The sequence below is a fragment of the Molothrus ater genome, chromosome 1, assembly GCF_012460135.2.
Source record: "Molothrus ater isolate BHLD 08-10-18 breed brown headed cowbird chromosome 1, BPBGC_Mater_1.1, whole genome shotgun sequence".
NCBI lineage: Eukaryota > Metazoa > Chordata > Aves > Passeriformes > Icteridae > Molothrus > Molothrus ater.
In genome coordinates this window covers 151,455,603-151,480,743 of record NC_050478.2, presented here as the reverse complement: position 1 = coordinate 151,480,743, position 25,141 = coordinate 151,455,603, and the positions used below count along the sequence as shown (strand labels likewise).

The 25,141-nt window shown below is 42.8% G+C and overlaps 1 long non-coding RNA gene across 1 annotated transcript; it reads right to left on the bottom strand.

Annotated features, from left to right (window-relative positions):
• Positions 1-346: 346 nt before the first annotated feature.
• LOC118701976 (uncharacterized) lies at positions 347-14,154 on the bottom strand. Its single transcript, XR_004982614.2, has 2 exons — positions 14,087-14,154; positions 347-697 (listed from the first exon to the last, which is right to left on the bottom strand). It is a non-coding gene; the product is annotated as an uncharacterized LOC118701976 (long non-coding RNA).
• Between the last annotated feature and the right edge of the window lie 10,987 nt (positions 14,155-25,141).

The window sequence follows — 25,141 nt, the reverse complement described above, 5'->3', positions numbered from 1 at the left end:
AGGGGGAATTATGAGGCATTCCTCAATTTACACCATCTGCAGAATGTGGTTGCTTTTCATACTTTGCTGACAAAATAAGACTTGTTATAAATCTGGAAGAAGATAAAATGGCATAAAAAAATTACCTTTTCTATTTTTTTTTCCTACAGGAAATTGGAAGGGAGAAAAACAGCCAAAACCAGACATGTGTTAGACAAAAAAATAGATATTTCACTCAGAAGATGCTGAGGAAAAACAAGTCTGTCAGCAGGGTTATGTCACCTCAAAGCTGTGCGATACAAAATACTTGAACCTGGATTTAAGCAAAGGTTCTGAAAGAGGCCAAAGTAAAGAAGAGTCTAAAAACTTTACTTTCAATTTTTTAATTATTTATTCTTTTCATTTTGTTGCTGAGATAGAAATGAAGATGGAGTGAAGACAGAAATAAAATTTGCCCAAGCTCCATCTGACAGTAACCGAAAGCATTGCAGCCACTGGAAATCAGGAGGAATTTCTTCATTAGGAGTAATTTCTGCATGGAAAGGGTGGTCAGGCACTGGAATGGGATGCTCAGGGAGGTGGTGGAGTCCCCATCCCTGGAGGTTTCCAAGGAATGACTGAACATTCAGTGCTCTGGGCTGGTCACAAGGTGGGGATCAGGCACGGCTTAGACTCGATGATCTTGGAGGTCTTCTCCAACCTCAATGACTCCGTGATTCTGGGAATTTCAACATTATCCAAGGAGAGAGTCATTTAGCAGGGAAGGTGATTAAGCTGAGGAGAGAGTTTAACATTAAATCCATCATTAATAATTTGATCTCGTGTTCTACATTTTTTTGTAACATATCCCCATGATGCAAATCATTGAGTGCCTGAGAAAGAGCTGTGAGACTCTGAAATCACTACAAGGGTCAGGAGTGACAGTAAAAGGGGGAATGGCTTCCCACTGAGAGAAGATTTAGATTGGATGTTGGGAATAAATTCCTCCCTGGAACGGTGCTGAGGCCCTGGCCCAGGTTTCCCAGAGAAGCTGTGGCTGCCCCATCCATGGAAGTGTTCAAGGCCAGGTTGGACAAGGCTTGGAGCAACCTGGGAGAGTGGAAGGTGCCCATGGCAGGGGTTTGGAACTGGGTGATCTTTAAGGTTTCTTCCAACCATTTTAGGATTCTACATCTCTTTAAAGCTGGTTTGAGTCACCTGACACACAAGGAATCCCTCACAAGAGTTTGGGGGAGATCTCAAGCACAATACGGAGGTGCTGCCTTTCCTCTCCTGATTCTTGAGGTCTCCACCTTCAGTTCTCTGCTCCAGTTCTAAAGGTTGAAAAGCAAAGCAGCATAATTTTGATTTTTCTTTCTTCCCCTCTGAGGAAACTCCCACCTTCCAGACCTGCTCCAGCATTTCCACTGCAATGTTGATGCTGAAAAATATAAACTGGCATTTTTAATTTTATAAGAGTTTATCTGACAGAGACCTTTGGGTGGAAAATTTGCTAGAGACATGGACTATCCATGCTGCAAATTATCAACTGTAAGAAATAGGATAAACTGGGATTAACAGGGATAAACTGGGCAGCTGCTAAGGATCTGCTGGGGTAGAGAATCACAGAATCATGGAGTTAAGTTGGGACAGACCTCCAAGATTTTTTCCTCTTAGCATGAAGTTCCTGGATTCTTCAGCTCAGACCTCCATAGAAATGGAAACAAGGGGAAGGGAAAAGGTTTTGGGGTTTTAGTTTCTTCTCTCTGCTGTTTCAGAAGCTGCTAAAGGTATCTATTTCTTCCAAATATCTAACCACATTTTGGTGCTTTATGGGAACTTGTTGGCTGGAGCTGTAATTCATTCACATAAATCCATTTGCAATAGAAAATGAGATCCAGAAGTGAAAAAAAAATTCTCCTGCTTTATATTGGTTGTTAGGAAATTTCAGGAGAGTTGCTGCTTCCTCCATTGACTGTCAGTGCATAACCTGGGAAAAAATCCCAAAACAGTTCTGCATCCTTGCTGCCTATCATTAAAATAGGGATAAAAACCTTCCTTTTTCCATATGCTTTATCTGACTTCTTTTCCTCATTTGTAAATGCTTGGACATACTGACTATCTTTGATTAAATATATATAAATAAATGGACAATGATCATAATTTTTCATTTTCTTTGCAGTGTTCCAGCTGCTTTTTAATTTTATTACAATCATCACCACTGCAGTGATTTCTAGTTCAGTTTTGAAGAGACACAAAGAATTGTGATGGTCACTGATCTCTAATAAGGGTGGTGCTCACCTGAGAACAACTTTTACAGTGGAGGAAATCAATAGAATTTGGAAATTTTGCCTCCATGATATATACAGGTGACAACTGAGCAAATGGAAATTCCCATCTTTGCTCACATGTGCAAAAAACTTAATTTTCTGAGGAAATCAGGTTGGAAAAGCATCTCTTGAGGTGTCATTTAGCCTTCAGTCACTGACCTTGAGATTTCAGGAATTTCACTGGAGAATCATTGAGTTTTCTTAATGCTGACTAAAGTTCATTATTGGGCATTTTTTTTTGTCATTGACCAGGTTGTAGAAAGTGGTCTTGTATATATTGGTATTGATGGTGAGGATTAGAGATAAGCTAAAGTTAAAAGAAAAAACAGAATGTATCCAAAGAAACCTGGGCTGGATGTGAAATATCCCACCAGCTCTGTAAATGAGAACCATTAAAACAATAAAAATACCAATCTTTATGTTCTGAGGGGTTCTGGGCAATCAGGAAATCCATCAGAGGAGCTGCTTCCTCATCTCCTGCTGTCTTTTTCCACATAAAGTCATATTTCTCTTGGCTGGGGTTACATCCTGCCCAGCCTCCCGATGCCAGGAATGAAACTTCCAAATGTTTTCTCTTCTCTCTGTTAATGAATTGCAGTTTGGATAACTGCTCTTGTTTGTTGGATGGTAGGGGTGGTTTGTTTGAAGATTTTGTTGGATTTATCCTTTTAAATAATTATTTTCCAGATTTTTGGATGTGATTCTGTGTTTGGTTCTTTTTTTTTTTTTGGCTGTTATTCAGGTTGTGGCATTTCCTTCTCATATGGATTTAGTGTCTGCCATCAATGAACTCACTCTCTCATGAGATATTTTCCAGTTTTATTGCTTAGGAAACCAAGGATTGGTAGATAGAAAGTAGGAAAATAGAGAAAAAAAAACCCAGAATTGACATGAATAAACATAACTACATAGCTATAGCTGAGAAAAATAATTCAAGTACAACTGCAACCTCAGCTGGGAGAAAGCAGAAATGTCACCCTGTGACTAAAGAAACCCTTGGATGCCCAGACAATTCAAACATTTAGACGGGATATTGGGAAGAGATTCTTCCCTGTGAGGATGGGGAGGCCCTGGCCCAGGTTGCCCAGAGAAGCTGCGGGTGCTCCCTCCCTGGAAGTGTCCAAGGACAGGTTGGACAGGGCTTGGAGAAACCTGGGATTGTGAAAATTGTCTCTACCCATATCAGGAGGTTGAACTCGATGATCTTCCAGTTTCCTTCCAACCCAAACCATTCTGGCATTTTATGAAATAAATCCTACAAGTGTGAAAAATCCCATTGCATGAGAGTGAAAAGAGGAGGTTGTCGATATGGAGATGTCATAGTTGTGGACAAAATCCCACTTTTACTGCGGAATGGTCACTGGCCTGTGACTTTAGGGGAACAAATCACCACTATTGTTATTTACAACCATGTCTTTCCCTTGTGCCTCACAGAAATCAGAGCATCAATGGGCCGCGAAAATCTCAGCATGATCTTCCACTGAGGAATGACTGAGCCAGCAAAAAAAGGGGGCAGGGAATAGATGGGGAATTAATTCTGGATGGGAAGTTTTGCTGTTCCTCCACATCTCAAGCGAGGAGAAACTCAGTCCTCAATGATCCCAGCCCGGCATTTTTAGTCAAACTTACTTGCTTTCAAAAGGATTTGTGCATTTGTTGCCCTATCACTGACATAACCCCCAGCCTGATGCAATGCATGCAAATCTGCAGGCAGAGGGACCCTTTCTCAAGGCTGCCATTGCTGAAGGGTTGTTTTTCACTTCAGTGCTGTTTTTCTTCATTCCAATCCAGTGCCAGAGCTTTGCCAGGCATCTTCAGAACACCTCAGAACAGTGGTAAACAACAAGGAATGAAAGTTCCTGTCATGGCATTTTTCCTCAGAGCACCCTGGGAAGCAGCTGGTTGCCCACAGTAACAAAATGACATAAAAACCTTCTAGTAAAACACAATGAGTCAAAAACAATGAGCCTGTTCTCCAGGAGATGAGATTGCTCCCCATTTGTAAAAGGAGCTGTGTTGTCCTCAGGAAAGTTTTGTCACACTGTTCTCAGGATAAGGGTAAGTGGTAGAGAATGACCTGAGCTGGGTTTAATATTCATATTTGTGAGTTTCATCTGCTCACAAATCAGGACCTGGTTCAGGATGCAGCTGAGCTGGAACTGGTGATGAAGAAAATCCTCTTTTTTCCTCATCCTAAAGTAAAGGTGTGAATTTAATGTAAACACATTAAATATTCCAAACCTCCACTCACACCCAGACATTGCACCTTAATTCCTCTTGGCTTTTGTCATTGGAATTCAGCAACAACTTGAGGATGAATCTGAACTCTCAGAAGGCTTCAGTGAGGAAAATCTCTTCCTGTCAATCCTCCTTTGGGGTGTGAGGGAACACTGACCTTCAGGGGATGCTGAAAAGGACAACAAGGAAGGGTCTCCAGCACAGAAAGGATCTGGAGCTACTGGAGTGAGTCCAGAGGAACCACCAGGATGATCAGAGGATGGAGCAGCTCTGCCATGAGGAAAGGCTGAGAGAATTGGGATGGTTCTGCCTGGAAAAGGTTCTGGGATGACCTCACTGTGGCCTTCCAGTGCCTGAAGGGATCCTGCAAGAAGGAAGGAGAGAAATGTTTTACAAAGGCCTGGAGTGACTTGAAATGAAAGAGAGTAGGGTTAGGTCGATATTAGACAGAATTTCTTTAGTGAGAAGGATTTGGTGAGGCCCTGGCACAGGGCGCCCAGAGGAGCTGTGGCTGCCCGATCCCTGGGAGTGTCCAGGGCCAGGCTGGGTGGGGCTTGGAGTAACCTGGGAGAGTGGAAGGTGTCCCTGCCCATGGCAGAGGGGTGAAAAAAGGTGAGCTCTAAAGTCCCATCCAACCCAAGCCATCCTGTGATTCTATGGAAACAAAGAGGACACAGTTAATTAGAAGGAGCATAGATCATGGAATCATGGAAAAGCTTGGCTGAAAGGGACCTTAAAGATGATCCAATTCCAACACCTCCACCATGGGCAGGGATTCCCCCCACTAGACCAGGTTGCTCAGACTGGATATTCATGCTCTGACCACTGGCCTTCAGCAGAACACTGTCTTTATGAGGCAGTTCATTATTTAAGAACTATTTCCAGTCTTTTAACCTTCAGATCAGAAATCTGTATCCATTCACCACAGAGAAAAAGAAGGCCCAGATGGCTGGATGCAATAAATTCATTAATTTCATTAGTTCCTGAGGTGTTTTGTTGTTTTTTGGTTTTTTTTGGGTTTTTTTTTTGCCAAGGTTTTGTTTTACTGCCAGAACAGATGAGTCGTAAATTGATGTTCAGGAAAACTTTCTTTGCTGCTACTTGAAACAAATATGGGATGCTGATAATCAGAACCATCATTTGATGGTGTTGGATATCTCTCAGCTGCTTTCCTCTGAAGAAAAAGAGGAGGTTGAGACATAGGATGGATTTAATGCCAGAGTCTCGGCAGAAATCTGTCACAGACCACTGTGGGGACAGAGTCTTCTTGCTGATGGGGCTTTGTCATCCCTCAGCACAAATTCCAGCTGCTTTAGAGGACAATACTTTCCTTTCTCTGGCTCACCTCACCTTCTCTCATCCCTGATGTGTTTACAATGAGCTTTAAATCCTCCTATAGCTCACCAAAGGATGCTTGCCTCACATGGATTCTCCAGGAGAAGGAACTCTCAGATGGTTACGTTGATATTTGTGCTAAGAAACAACTTCTCCCTACTTTTCCCATGGTGCTTCTGTTCATATTTGAGAATTCCCAGGAGTGGATTTGTTCACAAAAGGGCTCTTGGAGGGAACAAAGGAGGGATCAAGGCCTGTTGAGGAGTGGGACCCATTGTACTTTTCCTGGGGCTGTAGAGGCTGAGTGTAAGATTATTCCTGGAAATTCTTCTGTACTGAGGGAACAAATGGTTGTGCAAAACTTAAAAGAAGACTTGTTGGTTGTTTGGACCTAAATCCAGAAGATTTTTTACCTCAGCAGAGTGCTACACTATTTACTTGTGCTAGCTTTAGGATATCTCCAGAACACACTTTGACCATCCTTTGTCTGACCGACAAGAGGTTCCTGATCCTGCCTGGGCCTGGGATAAAAACCAGCCAATACAGCCCCTTTTAGGGAATCCAAAGATGTTTTGCAACTCAAAAGTGTGCATTAATATGCAGACTTTTTGTGCATATTAATATGTGCAAGCAAGGCTTCTTGAAAACAACATCAGCAGAGCCATCACCTTTTGCCCCTCAGTGCAAGAAACTCCCAGATCTAATCAGTGTTCATATCCTTGGGAAGCAAAAAGAAGAGAGAGAAAAGGATGGATTAATGTGTAAAAGATTTGTCCAGTGTCTCAGACAGCAGCTGGAGCCTTACACTAGCCAAACTCAATTTCTTGCCAGAAGAAGTTTATGTGGTCAGAATCAATATTTATTATTTCAGGGTTCACCAGACAATCCCAATCCATTGATCAGGCACATTTTTACAGCTCCAATGAGTTGGAGTGGTCTGCTGGCACTGGGCCTGAGCAGGGCTTGACTTGAGCCAACCTCCCAGTTTGCTTTGGAATATTATGTTGTCTTTACTCAACCACATGAGTAAAATTCTGCTTTTTTTGGAGGCAACAGATGAGTTAACTCTGCAAGTCAAGCTAGAAATAAACCAACAAGTTTTGGGGTTTAGGGTTTTTTTTTTTCCAGTCAGTGAAAGAACCATGAAGATGGTAATTATCACTAGAAATTCTGTGTGGAATGGCAAGAAATCCTCTGATCACCTTTATGGATTAACCAATTCACCTAACCTTATATTTCCCTTGGAGAACCCTCTATGGGAGGCCCAAAATACATTGGCAGCTCTCTGCCAAAATTGCCCCAAAGGAGTTTCTACAGAAGGCACTGAAGTCTTTTAAAAGTCCTGAGTGTCAAGGTCAGATTTTGTATCAAGGGGGACAAGATGGGAACAAGATACTTCAGAATTAAATACACAAATCCTTAAGATGATTCCAAAGCCTAAACAAACAGTCAATGTTTTTATCTTCCTACAGCATCCTTACCAAGTGTTTCCATAGTGGAGTTTCCATACTACCACTGTATGACAAAATAAAAGGAAAAAAAGAATGGGCTGGATGCAATAAAATGGGTGGTTGATAGTGGAAAATCTTACAGGCTTAATAATACTTTCCCTCAATTCCTGAAAAAAATCAAAGGAAAACACAAGAAGATAATCAGCTAAAGTGAGCTGGTCTTCCTTCCTCTGGTCAGGAACCGGTACTCAGCACATCCCTCTGCTTTGGTGGTCTCAGTATTTCTGATATTCCTAAGCTTTCCTGATGTTTGTTCCATAACAAATCCTACAGGTTTAATAATTCCTCATTATTTATGCATTTTGAGCTGTCACGTTGTGGAGCTGCCTCTGAGAAATTCCAGGTTTCAGCCCAAAAGGAACTCCAGTCTCCAACTTCTGTCCTGCCCCAGGTCTATCCCTGTTCTCCTGGATTCTTCATTAATTACTGTAGATCAACCATTTATTTCTACCAATCAACTGTTTAATTACTATAAATCAACTATTTAATTACAATAAATCAACCCTTGTCAATGGACATAAGGGTAAGAGCACTGCTTTCCTAAGGAATTCAGGAGGTCACTCAGATGTTAACAATGATGTTCATTAACATAAGACTAATGAGTAGGACTAAGTTAATTGTTTTGCAGCCCTTTTGGAATAAAGAAGGACAAGAAATCTAAGACTGAATTCCCAACCTAGTTTAATTTCCTACCCCTCTTCCCAAAAGAGTTCTCTGAAAATCCAAACTGCTGAGGGTGGAGTAACTTCTTGCAAACAAATATTGTGAATTATTTAAACAATCTGAGACAGCCAGCAGCCATCCCTCAAGGCTGCTCTGCCTGGGAGGGACCTGTGCACTGTAAGAGTTGAAGGATGGCTTAAATCTGGACAGATTTTTCAGGATCTGGTGTTTTCCTCAGGCAATCTTAAATGATAATTCAGTAAAAAATTAATTTCATTCTGTATAAAAAGTAGAACAAGAGGAGGAAATTCCAGAGAAAGCAAACATAGATAAAAGTACAATATTAACCCTTCATCACTGTAGATAACTCCATGACCATGGTGATGCTAAGGAATAAACTCTAGTGATGATTTTAAAAGATCTGGGTTAAGATAACACAATTTTGGGCAATTCATTTATGCTGAAGGCAACTCTTACAAAAAAAGAGTGGAATTCTGAACGAGAGAGAGCTACACAAAGATTCATCTCAACTCCCGAAGAGGAGTTTTTCAGACATTTCCACCCAAGCAAAAAGAAATCTTGCAAACTTGTTCAAAGTTTGTGAAGGGGCACAGGATGATCCCGAGTGATGTCATGGATTTATGGCTGAAAGGTGATGCCAACAATCTGCCTGCTCACATTTTATTTCCTCAAATATCTGGGGATGAATTTCCATTGTTTTTACCTTTTCTGTTACAGCCACGTATCAAGTGTGGTCAAAATAATTGGGATAAGGAAGCTGTTTCTCTTCTGGATGTCTTCAAAATGCCTTATTTTATCAGAATATTTAATCATTTTAATTCATATGCTTGAAATGACTGTGTTTATGAGCAGAATTCCATAAAGCATTGTGTACCTTGAGCATGGGATGTAGGGAAAATCAGGAAGGATATTGCTGTTATGTACAATGGGACCCAGGAGAGAGAAAAGAAATGGCCTGAAATTAAAAATATGCTCACTTGAATAATTTTCTAACAAACTACTTATGCTGTTAAGTCCTTATCCAATCAATACATCACTGACTTCACTTTAAATGATGACATTTTTTTCTTATATGTTGTTAAGTCTAATTAAAAGGAATTAGTCATGAGAGTGACAAATTTGAAGCTCACTACAGAATTACTTCATGTGGCATTTATTAGATGTCAAACATGGAAAAAGTTTGAATCAAACTGGCGAATTCAGCAAAAGTTGTGTCTTGGCATCAAAATTCTTTCTAAAAATTAAGTATTTTGTTATTAGGGGGAGTCTTATTTTTTTCTCAAATAACATCTTTTTCTGTACTTTCTTTTTGTTAGGACTGGAGAACACAGAAATTGTATAATAGTGAGTAATAAAATCCGTCATTCTCGTGAGTAATGCTTTGTAATTAGATGAAATCAAAGTAAAGTAAGTTGAATTGTGTGGAGTACAGGGCTGGGGGTGGAGTGCTGCACTCAAAGGTTTTTGTATTATTAATGATGCTGAACTTTCAATGCTGGAAGGTTCTGTTGGAATTGACATCAAAATCTGGTTTATCTCTATATCTCTACTTTGGGTTCCCAATGCTGCCACAGTGACAAGAATTTGTCACACAGGGAGAATCAGGATGATCTTTCTTTGCTGCAAGCCACAGGTGTGAAAGTTTTGGGAAGAAAACCCCTGAAAGTCTGACTGGCTTTGCAATCCAGCCCCTCCATGGCTGAGTTCCCCTCTCAAAGGAACTCTAGGGCCTGCTCTGCCACAGGATTATAATTTCCCTCCTCCCAGAATCAACCTTGCTGCTCCCATTGTGCTCCTTTTGCCACAAAAACTCATGAAAATGACAGGACCTTTGAATGAAATATTTTATCTAAAATTTTCTTCAGGTTCACAGAATCACAGAATTTTGGAAGAGACCTCCAAGATCATCAAGTCCAACCTCCAGCTGGATCTCCACCACATCCACTAAACCACACCACAGAGTGCCAGGTCAGCCTGGTTTATTGAACACTTCCCAGGATGGTGACTCCAACCTTTCCCTGGGCAGCCTGTTCCAGTGTTTAGCCCCTCTTTTAGTGGAGATATTTTTCCAAATATCCAACCTGAGCCTCACCCGGTGCAACTTGAGGCTGTTCCCCCTTTTCCCATCTCTCGTTGCCCAGGAGAAGAGGTTGACCCTCACCACACCACAATCTCTTTTCAGGGAATTGTAAAGATGCAGAAGGTCCCCCCGAGCCTCCTTTTCTCAAGGCTGAGCCTTTTTCCCAGCTGCTCCTGGTGTCCCAGTTCCTTTCCCAGCTCCATTCCCTTCTCTGGACACTCTCCAGCCCCTCAATGTCCTTATCACGAGAGCCCCAAATTGACCCCAGGACTGGAGCTGCCTCACCACTGCCCAGTTCATTCCATGACCTTTAATCAAGCCCAGAGCTGTGTTTCTCAAAGCCAAGAACAACTTTCCTCACCTTGTGTTGGTCCTTTGCTGGATTTATCCAGAGCTGGGTGTTTTATCTGCTGTGCCCTCTCCAGCTCTGGAGCAGATGGCTCTGGCAGGGCTGTTCCAGAGCTGGGAATTTGGGGAGATGGATATTTCCCAGCCTTGGGCAGTGAGATGGAGGATCTGCCCCAGAACTGGAAGTGCTGGGAGCCACCTGCAGCTGCTCAGTGCAATTAGTATTCTCATTAACCAGCATTTAATGGGCTTCCTAATTGCCAGCTAGTAATGAAGTGTACAGGAGTGTCAGATTTACTGAGCAACTTCTAGGAGCTTGGGGATTCCAGTTTCATGGACACGTGGATGATTTTTGCTTTTTTCCTCATTTAAAAGATGTCTTTCAAAAGGACCAACAAAAGGTAAATTCTGATTTTCAGCAAATTCTGCTGTCTATTTCTGTCTCAGAGATTTCAGGGAATACTCAGTCTACTCTGTCCACTTTTAAACTCCAAGTGAATATAATTAATTCCACTTCTTGGAAATACTGTCTTATTTCAAGGCTAAATTCACATAAAATTCAATTTCCAACACTTTGATTCATGCAACTTCCTCTTGCATAGCTCAAAATTATAAAGTTTTCCCTCCTTGCTATCTCAGATATTGTGTTAAACACTGAAAACTTGGCAAGAAAACTGCTCCTTATCCACTTGAATGAACTGATGTGATTGTGCACCTTAAAATTAGTACAGGATCATGGAATCATGGAATGCTTTGGGTTGGAAGCATTATATAGTCATATATATATATATATATATATATATATATATATATATATGTCCTTATATCATCCAGTTCCACCCCCCTGCCATGGGCAGGGACACCTTCCACTATCCCAGGCTGCTCCAAGCCCCATCCAACCTGGCCTTGGACACTTCCAGGGATGGGGCAGCCACAGCTTCTCTGGGAAACCTTTACCAGGGCCTCACCACCTTCAGAGTAAGGAATTTCTTCCCCAAAGCCCATCTTTTTCAACCCATTTTCCCTTGTGATAAAAATATTGAACGATATTTGCTCAGAAGCCTCTCTTTAAGGTGATTGCAACGAAGATAAAAATCACTGCAAATCCTTCTCTCCCCGTTAAAATTAGAATTTGCTGGACTGAGACGGGTTTTAATTGATGTAAGATGGGTCTTTTTGTTCCTTTATTTGGCAGCATCCTCAATCCTGAAAGCACCTGGTTATAATCCAGTGGAACCAAAGTAGGTTTTATCATCATGACTTTCATTATCGCCCAGACATGAAATCTCCTTGAACAGATAGCAGATTTCTTTGACGAGCCCTACTTTCCAGGGAACAAAGTCATCTGGTGCTGGAGAGATATTTTTAACTTTGAATTTTCTATTTTGGAGAACTTCTGAGCTAACAGGGATTTTGCTTGTTGAGGATCAGACTTTACAGCCCAGCATTTATCACATGGAATCACAGAATATACTGAGTTGGAAGGAGCCCTCAAGGACTTGATGAAATGTCCACAGGCCCCCACTCCTTTAGAAGGTCTCCAGTTTTTGAAAATGTGTTGAGAGGTATTCAATCCCAAAACAGCTTCTAAAAGTCTTTAAATTTTTCTAAGGAGTTGGAATATCAACTTCTATGCTGCTGAAATTCTCCAATATTTCATTGCAACACTTGTGGCCTCACCTGGTAAAAATTTAGGTGGATTAGCCTCATCTAAGGAAAGGGTCCTTGCCTAGGAAAAGGTCCCTGCCCATGGCAGAAGGCTGGAATGAGATGATCTTGAAGAACCCAAACCTTTCAATGATTCTATAAATGTTTATAGGTTAAATCTATTGGATATTTACTGCCATAATTGCATTCACTAATCCAGGTGCACTGGGAATATTGCATCACTCAGCCAATGGATTTTCACTACAAGCTTGGGGCTCCCAAATGATGGGAGAATTTTGGTGCCTCCATGTGTTACAGCCCTTCTCCTTCTACATAAAAGAATTTACAGCTCCATTTTGTCAGCCCAAATGTGTGTTTAGGCAGCGTGCTTAAACAGTGGCTCCCCCATCATGCCCAATAAATCTTAAAAGATAAAAATACGCCGTTATTTCTGTGATATGTTCTCTGCAGCCAGAACACTGCAATGTTCCCTGAAAATTCAGGAGAAAAGGGTTATTTTCTGCTTCCTTGTCCCCACCATCCACAAGGCAAGAGTGAAGGTTGACTGCTGTGCCACTTCCAGCCCCTGTTTCATCTCCGTGTGCAGAGAGAGATGCAATTTTCTTACTGGTACAGCAAAGTGCTGAATTCCTTAATCTGTTTGTCCTTTCTGCAGCAGCACCCTCTGCTTGGTAAATAACCCGGAGATGGGAGCAATCAGAGTAGTGAGGCAAAGCGAAGTTATTATGAACTTGTTGAAATGTATGAGGGATGTAAAATGTGAGACGGAGAGGAAAAGGGAAAAGAGAACGTCCCAGGGGCACATTTCATTGCTCAGGAGGCATCAGGTTGAATAAGTTACAAATAAGCTGTCATCTTAAAAGGTGCCAGACACTGACGCAAGAGGAAAGTTAAAACAGCAGCTCTTTGAGTATTGCAGGCAACAGCTTTTGGTGTTTTAGTGCAGTCCTCAAAATTGAATTGTGCATTGGGCATGGTGCATTGACAGTGACTTTGCTACTAGACAGCTCATATTTTGCTTTTCTTTGGGTTTTTTTTTAACTCTGGATGGTCTCTGTTCTGACTATACTGAAGATACTGACTATACTGAAGAATAAATGTCCAGAATGTTGTTGCTGGTAGGTTTGTGGCCTAGGAAGGTCAGCTTAACTTGTGGCGACCATCCCACTATTTGCACACAAGAAAATGTGGATTTATTCCAAGCTTTGAAAAGATTGAACGGAGCCTGAATCTGAGAGCCTAAATTTATGCAGATGCTTGTTTCTTCTCTCTTGTTTATGTGGCTTTCCTAATTCGTGGAACTACAGGTTGCAGGAGTATTTGTGGCTCCATCCTTGGAAATGTTCAAGGAATTGGATGTGGCTTGGAGCAGCCTGGGATAGTGGAAGATGTCCCGGCCCATGGTAGGGATTGAAACTGGATGATCTTTCAGGACCTTTTGCAAACCAAACCATTCTCTGATTCTTTGATTCTACTTTGAACCTTGTTTTAATACCTTTCCCTACACGGCCATTTTTCCAAATTTCCAGTCTTCACCAAAAGTTCCTCTGAAGTTTGCTGGCAAATATGGACAGAGGCATAAATCAGATTTAATCTAAAGCTTTTAAGTGCTGTCCTCTCTCAGCTCCCTTCAGGATTTGGCCAAGGGGTGAACTTTTCTCTTGGCTCTCTCAGGAACACACAGTTCGGTGTTCTCCAATCCCTTATGCTCTAATCCTTAACAACAGAGAGTTTGTTGTGTAAAACAACCCTTGCTCAAGTTTGGAACAAGTTTTGCAACCTGAATTTGGATGTAGAGGGACTGTGGCATTCATGGTTCCAAGGTTCTCTTCATTGAATTAGAATTACTGAACCCTGGAATGGAAAAAAAAAATGGCAGAGATGGGTTTATTTCCAGACCTATAATGTGTGACCAGAAGGTTGACGGACCCCACCTGGAACAGTCTCCATCTTTGAGGACCCTGACATAAGAGGGATGTGGAGCTCCTGGAGTGAGTCCAGAGGAATCCATGGAGATGCTCCAAGGGCTGGAGCCCTCTGCTCTGGAGCCAGGCTGGGAGAGCTGGGAATGTCCAGCCTGGAAAACAGAAAGCTCCAGGGAGACCTCAGAGCCCCTTCCAGGGCCTGAAGGGGCCCCAGAAGAGCTGGAGAGGGACCTGGGACAAGGGATGGAGGGACAGGACAAGGGAAATTATGTTAAATTGGCAGAAGGTGGGATTAGATGGGATATTGGGAAAAAATTCTTCCCTGTGAGGGTGGTGAGGCCCTGTCCCTGGTTTTCCAGAGAAGCTGTGGCTGCCCCATCCCTGGAAGTGTGCAAGGCCAGGTTGGATGGGGCTTGGAGCAACCTGGGATAGTGGAAGGTGTCCCTGCCCATGGCAGGGGGTTGGAATTCCATAACCTTTCTGGTCCCTTCCAGTCCAAACTATTCCATGATTCTGTGACTGTGGAAGGTACCACAAGAAGCCACAAGTTTGCCCTCCAGAAGAAAGTTGTGAAGAAACTTCCTAATGCTGAGATGAGTCAAACAGTGATATAGATTTCCCAGGAATTTCAGGCCTCTTTGAATAGAATTCTTAAAATCATCTCAAACTGATTTTTCCAGGAATGAGGAAAGCCATGTAAACAAGACAGAAGGGACAAGTACCTTCATAAATTTAGGCCCTTGGATTTGGGCTCCATTCAGACGTGAACTGCTTCAGAAAATAGAGTCACATCTCACTTGTTATTTATTAAGGCTGAACTAAGAGACCAGATCAGTATCAAATAAAACCCTCAAGGTGAAGTTAAATGTTCCAGGCACCACTGAGTACAAAAAGATTATTTTTCCATTGTTTCGTAGTTCACAAATTTGATTTCTTGTTCTGCAGCACAGAGCAGAAGTTTCCCTTTTTGGCTATAAAATCCTCTTACGCAAGTTAGGGAAAGGAAAGAAAAAAAAGATTCTTCCCCCCAAACTCTGCTCTCAGGCTCATGAAGGCCAATCTGGGCAGCCCTCAGGAATCTGCTTTCCATTTCTGCAGTGGATACCTATTCTTAGCTACTTTCACATGAGTTTTTATATGAAAACAGCACCTTTCTCATCTCCTCAGCCAAGACTCTGACATTCCCCACTTTCCCTGTGAGCCGTGGATGTGTTTTCCCCCTCGTGTGGTGCAGGGATGGCTCGCGCTCTACATAGCAGGGAGGCAGAAATAGAGGTGTGCACACGCCTGTAAATCCCCTTTTAGAAGGCAGAAAATCCCAGTTCCTCCAGCACCTCCAAGTCCACTCCATAAATCTCAAGTAGGAATTTTGTCTCGGCAGGGCACAACTTTGGAAATTATGCACATATTGAGGAACTTTGCTGGAAAAGTGGGGCAACCCGGTGTTATTTTAAAATTATGTCTTCATAACTTGCTGACTTGCTATGATATTTTTCTGCAGCTTTAACACTGGCTGACCAATTTATAAAGGATTGTGTGTGGAATACTGAAATGAATTTCTAACCTCTCTGAATATTGATGTTCCATGGAGAAATAGGCTTCCAAATACTTTCTGGAAGTGGGAAACTTTATCAGGGCATTTATAAAAGTATCATGAAGTCCCTTCAGACCCTGCATCTTTATTTCTCATAAACACATTTTCCAACCCAGAAATGACCCCCCTTAATAGGAGACCTTGTGGAAAATGGATTTATTATTTTCCTTGTGGTCTGCAGCAGAAAGAAAACCCAGTAGCCTATTTTGCATAAAGTCTGATCAAACATTGTTTTCCTCTGGTAGACTGGAAAGTTGATAATGCTTTCACTAGAAGGGAATGTTTCACTTCAGTGCCCAGATTTTGATTTATGTTCAAAAGTACTTCTGATGGAATAAATGTCATTTCCAATCAGAAAATCAAAATATTTTTTAAATGAGAGGCTGCATCTCCTACACATTTTCTGCTTCCTGCTGTTTTTTGTTTGTCTGTATGAGACCGACTAATTTGTGAAACTAAGACAAACTCTGGAATAATTTTGAATTTACAAAACAGGCATTTTTCATCTGTTTTTAACATGAGAATTTAGGTTTAATGGAAACTTCTAGTGGCAAGAGTGACTCAGGGCTAATTAAATGTTCCTCAGAGCCGTGACCTCACATTAATGTCTCTGGCATATGATGTTGGGAATTTCAGAGCTACTATAGCATCAATTTAAAAACCCACAACACCCTTAATTACCATTTAAATATGACTTAGTTAAATTTCTTACCATATTAAATTGTAATGAGAGATGAAATTCTTCAATCAAAGCTCCGGTTTAAGTAAATTCCAGAAGGTCTCTGATTTCTACACAAGAACTCTGATTGAACGTGGCCTTCTCTCTCTGTGTCAAATGAGCTGAAGCCACAAAAAGGGGCATTTGGAGTTGCTTCTAAACGCAAATTATCCCCAATTCCAGCTTTAATAACAATCCTATCATCTGAATTAGTGGTTGATTGAATTAAACAGAATGGACTCAAATCCACCACCCCTTTACCAAATCATCCCTACAAAAAACAGCCTTCAAATTGCCTTTGAAATCCTTGGAATTCTTCTTTTTTGAACCCCTGGAATGTGTCCATTAGAGAAATAATGGCTCTTGCTATTTTCTGGTAGGTTTGTACTGCGCCCTCTGGACAGAGAGGTCTTCTCCAGAGACAGGAACATTTCTCCATGATTTTGGTGTTATGAAATGTGTCTGGACTTTTCCAGGCAAGTTTATCGGGAAGGAAGGCAGTTATTTATCATGGAATCACAGAATAGAATCATGGAATGGTTTGGGTTGGAAGGCGCCTTCAAGACCATCTCATTCCAACCAGGTGGCTCCAAGCCCTCCTCCAACTTGGCCTTGGATGCTTCCAGGGAAAAGGGAAGTCACAGCTTCACTGGGCAACCTGTGCCAGAGCCTCATCACCCTCTGAGTATAGAACTTCCACCTAAAATCTAATTTAAATGTCTCCTCTTAGAGTTTGCTGGCACCTGCCTGGATGGAGCTGGGCACCCTGAGGGAGTGAGCTGAAGGTGTCTTTCAGGTATTTCCAGAAGAACTTGGAGTCGGACACCCAAATCATTGACAAGAACTTATCCATTGTGGGTGGGCTAAGGCACACCACGTCTCCTTGTGCCTGAGGATTCCCACCAACTCCATACTTGGATGGTCCTTGGGATGGGACAGGGAGTTCCATAAGGAAAGGAAAAAAACTAGAAGTCATGACCTGGGCTGGGTAGACAGATGGGAAAGACCTAGGAACAAAAGCAGAAGTGCGATTCAATGTGCCATCAACAAAGATATTTTATTATTCTTTTCATTATTTTACTATTTATTATTTTTATATTTATATATGTTATTGATTTTTATTAATGATACTATTATTTATTATTATTTTTACTTTTCATTTATTTTAATTATTATTGCAATTTTAATTATTTTAATTTTAATTATTTTAATTTTTATTACAATTTTTAATTGTTTTTATTATTGTTGTTGTTTTTATCAGTTAAATTATAATCTTTAAATTCAGAAAGTTTCTTATTCAATAATGAACTCATTTTCAGGGATTTTATTATCTATTATTTTGTTTTAGAGCTCTGTTTCCAATACAGTGTCTGGGCTGGACTGTGGTGAATAAGAGAAATGAACATGTTCATGGGCAAAGGATCACATCAGGAATTTCACACTCTTAATTTTACTATCAAACCCATCAGAATGATGGGACATTGCAGACTTTACCCTCTGCACAGGAGTCTTTAGCAGTTTGGACCTGTGGGGGTTTGTCACATCCAGCTGGAAGTTTTTAGGCCAGGCAGGGTTTAACCCACCTCAGTTTGCAGCAACCAAAAAATGTTAACAGCAAAAATGTCTGGTCCTGTGAATGAAAATGGGAGTGGGGGCACTTTTCTGTCTTTAGGGAGCACCTTGGCTGCTTTCTTGGCAATCTAATGCAATTCAGGATGTGTGGAGGAATTTGGTTTGGGATCCATCTCATCTCATTTCAGAGAACTCCATCCCAGGTGGTCACATTCAGACCCCCTTACAACAGAATCATGGAGCAGTTTGGGTGGGAAATGAACTTTAAATGAACTTTTGGTCTTCTAGCCCAACCTCCTGCAATGATCAGGGACATCTTCAACCAGATCATGTTGCTCAGAGCCCATCCAATCTGACCTTGAATGTTTCCTGGGATGGAAATTTCTCTGGATAACCCCATCTGGTGTTTAACCACTCTCACCACAAAATATTTCTTCCTCAGAGCCAGTCTAAATCTCCCCTCTTTCAGTTTAAAACCATAACCACTTGTCCTGTCCCTCCACACCCTTCAAAAACTCTGTTTCCCTCTTTCTTATAAACTCCCTTTAAGCATTGAAAGACTTCAACAAGTTTTTCCTGGATCCTTCTATTTTCCATGCTAAATAACCCCAACTCCCTCAGCTTTTCCTCACAGGAGCAGTGCTCCATCCCTCTGAAGGAATCAGATGAGTGAAACTTTCAGGATTCCTCCAGCATTAGAGCCTTTTCCGATGCACATATGGGAAAGGTTCAGGCTGTTTTCATGCTGAGAATCACAGGATCTTTCAGGTTGGAAAAGACCTTGAAGATCCTGGAGCCCAACCTTTGACTGATCCCCACCCTGTGACCCAGCACATGGTGCCACATCCAGGATTTTCTTGAACACTTCCTGAGATTGTGACTCCTCCACATCCCGACCCTGCAATGTTCTTGCCCCAGAACGAGCTGGGAAAAAAAAAAAAAAACAAACAACAAAAAACTATTTAGGTGGGAACTGTGAACTGCTCACCTTGCTCTAAATTCTCACCCAACTCTGAGTTTTACAGGCTCAACTCCTCTTTCTTGTCCTGAAATCCTGGGTGTCATCAGGCAGTGGCAGTGGTGGCGTCTGCCAGACTTGCTGGGGCTGCAGAGGGACACACTTGTCACTCGCCCAGCAGGAAGGTGGCCCTCACAAAACAAAGCTTTTTGCCATGACCTACAATTGCCAACACCCAACCCACCCCATGTGTGGGCTGTGCCTCCTCCTGGGGGAAGCCCAGCAGCTGCGTGGGGGTTTTATCCCAATTTGTTTTCACGTTGTCAGTGAGAGAAGGAGACATCCTGGTGTGTCCTGCGTGACAGAATCCTGCCAGCAACAGAGACTCCCACTGCTGCTGGGGAAAATATAATTTATTGGCAAGGCTGGCCACAGTTTTACAGATATTTGTGCTGTTTCGTGGAAAGAATAATTTTATTTTAAGAATTTATATCTGCCTCTAAGCCTGGGTATCTATAGCCCTCTCTACATACAATACTTGGCTGGCATTTCTCAAAGTCAGCCGTTTAATTAACAGAAGTTTGGGCTTTTTTTAATCCCTATGTGTTATCAGTTACAAGCCTGTACCCTTCCATCTTAGGGACTAAAGATGAAACTCCAGGCCCCTTCTCAGAGGTATAATCATCAGGAGATTGGATTCCACACGCCTGGAAGTGCTCAAGGCCAGGCTGGATAGGGTTTGGAGCAAGCTGGTTTAGTGGAAGGTGTCCCTGCCCTTGGATAGGGGGTCGGAATGAGAGGATCTTTCAGGTCTTTTCCCATCCGAACAATTCTGAGCCCTTTGCTGTTACTTTTGTGTTGCTGGAGCCAAGTGAAAGGGGAGAGTGGATTCCCACTGCCCACATGACCCAGAAGGAAAGGACAATATCCCAGAATCCACAAGATCCTCCCTAGGTGTGGTGGGTTGTACCCAGAGCTCCAAAAACACCACCTTGGTCAGGGTAGGGCCTGGAACCCCCCCCAAAAAATGGTTCAGGTTTCAGTCTTAGGCTTCACCACCCATGGGAGATGCCAACAGCTGCTGTTCACATTCCCTGTCCTGTCCTAATGGACACAACAACCCCCTGCCACCCACTTCTGCTTCCATTAGGAAGGTGAGAAAATTATGGCCTTTCTGCATCCTGGAGAGATTCTGGGGAAAAAAAAAGAAGAAAGGTTGGTTAAAAATAACCAGGCTGTGGATTTACAGGCAGAACTCTGCAATTAGTTGGGGTCTGTTACTCAAGGCTGTGAGAACAGAGTGAAATGCAGCAGATGGGGGAAGACTCAGCAAACACAGTTTGTTGTCTTCAAAACTTTCCAACAACATCTTTTTTTTCCATTTTTCCCCTTTTCCCTCTGGCTGTTACTTGATGACCATAGTTATATGTTTGGAATAAATCAAAAGCCTGATAAATGCACAGTTTATCAGCTGTTGGGAGTTTTTAGATGTGGTTTATCTCCACTCTACCTTGTTAACCATCAGGAGAAACTTTATTTGGATTATCACTGATCTTCACCCTTAATTTGGGGCAAAAAAAAAAAAAAGCTAAGGGAGGGTGGATTAAATTAGATTAAGTATTAGGAAGAAATGCCTCCCTGTAAGGGTGGGGAGGCCCTGGTATGGAATTCCCAGAGAAGCTTTGGCTGCCCCATCCCTGGAAGTGTTCCAGGCCAGGCTGGATGGAGCTTGGAGCAACCTGGGATAGTGGAAGATGTCCCTGCCCATGGCAGAGGAGTTGGAACTGGATGATTTTCCAGGTCCCTTCTACACTAAACCATTCTATGATTATCCAATTAAATTAAAGTCCTTTACTAAGAGAAATATAGGGTTTGGTGCTGAAATAATTTTAAAATTCACTGAGGGCCAAACATTTTTCCCCTTCAATTTCCTATATATTAACTAAAAAAGAAGCCCTTTGCTTCATAACCTTGAATTTAGATTTGTCTTCCTTTAAGTGGGAACCCTCAGTTCAATCATTTTTCATTTTTTAGGGAAAGGCTGAGGCTTTGAAATCCTAAGAAATACAAACCCCACCCTTTTCCACCAGCTCTGGGACATTTCCATGGGGGCAGCTCTCAGCCAGGGACAGAGGGATTAGAGAAGGCATTAAACAATCCAGGCAGCAATTGTGATGGACAAACATTATTCACAGATTTAATTATTCCCATTTGCATAATCACCCTCACTCAGGGACACGGGTCTGTGGCTAAACCCCTGGAATCTCCCCCTCACGCAGCTCTTGTGCTGCTCATTGATCCTGAAGGATTTTTTTTCACAGGGGAAAGCTGTTGATGTGGCAGGAGGAGGTCTGACCACCCTCCCAAAAAAACTCAGCTCCGATTTCCACCCATCCCCCAAAAAAGATTCGGCACCACAGAACTCCCAGAGCCGCAAGGAGACCGATGGAGGCTTCACCCCTCCAAAACCATGCTGGGATAAAATACCCTTTAATAAATGTCAGATGAGCAGGAGCTGGCAGGTGGCTTTACCTCCCTCCCTGGGGACATTTCTGACTCGGCAGGGTCTCCTGACTCACAGGCAGTGCCCGGGGGGCTGCACCAGCCCCCTCCTCGACGGGGGAAGGCAGGTGGGCCAGGCAGAGCCCCAGCCCCACAGGGAGAGAGACGCTTTTAGCTCTGACTCATCCCTGGGCTGCCTTTGGAGGGAGGAAGAGGCAGCAGCTCCGCAGAGTGGGAGTTGCTCTGCTATTTTCTGTTTACCGGCTCTGCTGGCTGTCATTTCCCACCTGGGGGGACAATGGGTTTGAAAGCCCAGAGTGCAGCATTTTGTGGCTGGAACATTATTTTTTTTTTTTCTCCTCTCATGATGGAGGGTGAAAGTTTGGTGCTGGAGGGAGAAGCTGGAAAATGGAGAAGGGGAGAGGGGGAAGGAAAATCTTATTTTGGGCAGGGAGGGGATATCACTGTTATTTTGCACCTGTTAACTTGAGAAATATGTGGGGAAGGGGAAAAATGAGCTTTCCCTGCCCCCAAATCCTGGCTAGATGTTTGATCCAATGCCATTCCTGCCACACAGGACCCAGATCAGCTACCAAAAGTCCCTTTAGGTCAATGTTTCTATGCCTCAGAGCTGTCAATCTTCCCATCAAACTTGGTGTCACTCGGGTCCATTTCCCGCTGGATGCATTATCCGTGGAGAATCAATTGCACGGCTTGGGGCTGGGTTATTGATGCCATTATCTTGTTTATGGCTTGTGGATGTTTCTGGATTTAAAGCAGTGCCCTTCTAACACCCGAGTCAAAGAAAAGTCCAATTATTCCCATATTTCAGATGCCAGAATGGAGATTGATCCACTCAGGGTTTTTGCCCCACCAGGCTCGTGTTGTTTGCAGGGCTTGATCCTGTTCTGTGCTCTCTGGGAATGGCATAAAATGGTTTTGCTTGGAAGGGACCTTAATGATCAACCTGTTTTAACTCTCCTGCCATGGGCAGGGACATCTTCCACTATCCCAGGTTGCTCCAAGCCCTGTCCAACTTGGCCTTGAACAGTTCCAGTGATGGGGCAGCCACAGCAGCAGCCTGTGCCAGGGCATCACCACCCTTACAGGGAAGAATTTCTTTGTAATATCCCATCTAAATCTACCTTCCACTCCTAAAGCCATCCCTCCTTGTCCTGTCACTGTTTGCATTGCAAAAAGCCCCTTTCCAGCTTTCCTGTATCCTCTTTTAGGTACTGGAAGGCCACAGTACAGTCTCCAGGATACCTGGTCAGCAAACTCTGAAAGTTCTTCTCAGACAGGTTGAAGACTTCAACCTCATCTCTTATCTAATTCCAAGAGCAAGATCCAGTTTATATCCTCACGTCTCCAGCAGCAAACATTTATAGGAGTAGGTTGGCTTAGCCAGGAGAGATTTTCAGACCTGGATCCTAAATGGAGACCTCCCAACAGCCTGGTGTGGCCTGCCTGGCTTCCAAACAAATTAGGAAGCTCATACTTCCCCTTTCCCAACAAATCCTATGGAGCACCTCCAGCTGGCACTTGCAGTCTCAGATCTTGGCAGGGAATGTCTGTCTACCCAGGAAAGCTCATTGTGCATGGCTGGAGCTGCCAAATTCACAGCTGGAGCAGCCAAATTCACAGTTCATGCTTAGCCATAGTGCAGCAGTGGAATTTTGGAGGAGAAACCATGGGAAGCTACAGCACAAACCCTATATCTGAAAGGGGTGAGTACCTGGAGGAGTTTCCCGAGGCTGGAAAAGAAATTCCCAGTGCTGAGACAGAGCTGCACACCAGGATTGGATCAGAGCTGTGATTTCCATGAAAACACAGAACCTCCCGTCCTCCACACATTTCACTGCCATGTGCCACAATACTTTTCCATCTCTCATACCCAGGTTTTTCTCCTTGTTAGAGATTACCTGTTTTTTTACAGACAAATAATGAAGCTGAATCATTCACCCAAACTTAAGACTATGTAAAGATTTGGATCTCACTATTGAAGCAGCCATCTCTAATGGGAGAAGAGATTCTTGAATGCTGCACCCAGCTCTGAGTTCCAGCACAGGAAGGACATGGAGCTGCTGAAGCGAGTCCAGAGGAGGCACCAGGATGATCACAGGGATGGAGCATCTCTGCTGTGAGGGAAGGCTGGGGGAATTTGGATTGTTTGGCCTGGAATAAAAGGCTTGGGGTGACTTAATTGTGGCCTTCCAGTACCTGAAGAAGGAGACAATGCTTCAAAATGAAAGTTGGTTTGGATAGGATATTAGGAAGAAATTCTTCCCTGTGAGGTTGGGGAGGCCCTGGCACAGGTTTCCCAGAGAAGCTGTGGCTGCTCCATCCCTGGAAGCATCCAAGGCCAGGTTGGACAGAACTCAGAGCAACTTGGGATAGTGGAAGGTGTCCCTGCCCATGGCAGGAGGGTGGGAATGAAATGATCTTTGAGGTCCTTTCCAACCCAAACCATTCCACGTTTGCTTCTAATGTTTGATGCTTCTTGCATTGGAATGAAGCACGTGGGTGAACTGATGACCTTCAGCTGCAGGAGGTTGCTCTGGAGGGAGCTAAAGATGCTCCAGATTTTTCTTCCATCTCCACATGTTCTGGAGCCTTGCTGGATCCTGGTGTAAACTTAGGGAAACTTTGTGATTTCTCTGCTTTTCTTCTGAGCTGAGGGAAACCAGGAGGTGTCACCTCTTGGAGGTGTCCATTGCCTACATTCCCACATTTATCCTCACTCTGCACACAGATTTTGGATGAGGACCCTCTCCAGGTTCCCTCTGAAATCCCTGGCACAAGGAATGCTTGGGAATGCTCAAGAAATGGAGCTGGATTCCCAAGCAGCAGCACTACCAAAAAACATAGTCCTTGTTCTTTGCAGTTTTGGGGACTTTGATTATAAGTCAAGTTGTTAAACAACAACATTTAGAACATTTGGATGGGAAAATTTCTCTCATTTTTTGATCTCAAATAATTTACATTTAAGCACAAATTTACCCCCCAATCATTTCTAAATGGATTTCTTTTTAAGACAATTTAAGACAGGGAAAATTAGGTGTTATTGGATGCATACTGGGGAGCACAAGTCTTATTTATTGGAGAGGCAACAATGAACTGCATATGTTACATAATTATATAGAAGATAGCAGAATTGCGGTGTTCTGAAACAAAAAAGTGCCAGCATTTGGAAAAAAGAGGGATGATTTGAGGCAATTTATGTAGTTTAGAGTGATTTAAGTGTAGTTAAACAATTGCACATTTTGGTGCACTGTATGACATAATAGTTCAAGAGAACTGAAAGGTTTTCAAGTCTGTTTTCCATGTCAGCTTCCCAGCTGATCCACCATAGGGAAAATTCTTATTTGTGGGGAGACGCTGCTCCTGGCCTGGGTTTTCCTGAGATTTGTTCTCTCTTGTTTTGTTGTGTGCTCAGTCACACCATTCCAACACTGGAATGGGCTGCCCAGAGTAGCTGTGGCTGCCCCATCCCTGGAAATGTCCAAGACCAGGTTGGATGGGGCTTGGATCAACCTGGGAGAGTGGGAGATGTCCCTGCCCATGGTAGGGAGTGAAATGAGGGGATGTTAAAGTTCCCTTACAACCCAAACCATTCAATGTTTCTTCTTGGAGAAGTGTTAGGCAAACTGCTTTGAATAGTAAAAGTTTGACATCTCATTATGTTCCAACAGATTTTGGGAAAACCTCAGCTTCAGCAGG